General features: G+C 35.0%; 1 protein-coding gene across 1 annotated transcript in view; it reads left to right on the top strand.

Annotated features, from left to right (window-relative positions):
* The window catches only part of LOC119592881 (protein turtle homolog B-like), a gene marked incomplete at its 3' end in the record, with an annotated part of 32,862 nt that overhangs the window by 20,615 nt on the left and 10,954 nt on the right, over positions 1-1,293 (top strand).

A 1,293-nucleotide genomic window follows, 5' to 3' on the forward strand; every position in this document is an offset into this window, starting at 1 on the left:
TGAAGGTGCCGTAGACCTTGATCACATGTTGAAAGTCATGGGGATGCCACCTCTTCTTAGTTATTTCATCTTCAGCAACTCAAGTGTGCGTAGGATTCTGTGTTAGTTAAGTTCTAGTCTTGAGTTGGAATTCGTGACTCGGAAGCTCGGAAGTTAAAAATGTGTCATATTTTTCTTTTCCATTCAAATATAAGAATCCTTGTTTGTATGGTACTCGTGCTAAGTGTGGCGTGTGCCGTTTGTGAGGTTCTACGGTTGTGTATGAGTCTTTGGGTGATGAAAGTGCGAACAACATTACCTTCATTACTTTGTCTCCGTAGTCTGTTCTCTTGAAGTTAAGTATGAGGAGGTATTCCTGTATATGAGAGGCATTGTTGAGTGTGAGTTCGGGATGTAATATGAGTATTGCAATCACAATCATTAGTAATATTACCTTCATTCTTTCCAAGTTAATTAGCAACTAAATCTTCATTACAGTCATTAGCAATGTTATCGTCATTCATTTCAAAACAATTAGCAATTGAATCTTTATTACAATCATTAGCGATTTTATTTTCATTACAGTTATTAGCAATATTATCTTCATTTAGTCCCGGTTAATGAGTTTCTAGTAGTTCTAGTACTGAGTGTGGAGTTCTGGAAGATTAGATACGGGAGGGCAAGTGTGACCAATATTATTTATCCTTCTAAAACTTTCCTTCTAGACCCAAGTATGGGTTTGTGAGGTTCTGTCATTGATTATGGCGTGTGAGTCTATATTATTGAGTTTATTATAAGAACTAAGTATGGATATTATTCTTGATATTCATCTTCGTGTTTATTTTCCAAGACTTAGTATGGGTGGGTTTCCCTGTTAAACAGGTTAAACTACTGAACATGAGTTTGCATCTAAGATAATTAGATTGAAGGTGAATGAAATTGCAACGAAGAAATTATAACTTACACAAGCTTTCGTAGTCGTAAAATGACAACCTTATTATGGAACGGTATATATTATTTTGTTCATATAATTCCACAATATTTTATCATTTATTTTCATCTATTTTTTGCTTATAATCCTGTTATATGTATTAATCATTACTGGTAATAGACGATTGAATAGTCCATTTACACTGCCAAGATCCTCTTTACTCTAGCTTATACCTCTGTGCTGACCTCCCACAATATATGCGTGGTGTTCGTAATTCCATTTGCTCAAGGTGTGGAATACATTATATCGTACCCTTTGATCTGGATGATGAAAGTCGACGTTCGATCAGAAATAGTCCAGGGCATTTCATTTGTATTTCTTTA

The sequence above is a fragment of the Penaeus monodon genome, chromosome 31, assembly GCF_015228065.2.
Source record: "Penaeus monodon isolate SGIC_2016 chromosome 31, NSTDA_Pmon_1, whole genome shotgun sequence".
In the NCBI taxonomy this organism is placed as follows: Eukaryota; Metazoa; Arthropoda; class Malacostraca; order Decapoda; family Penaeidae; genus Penaeus; species Penaeus monodon.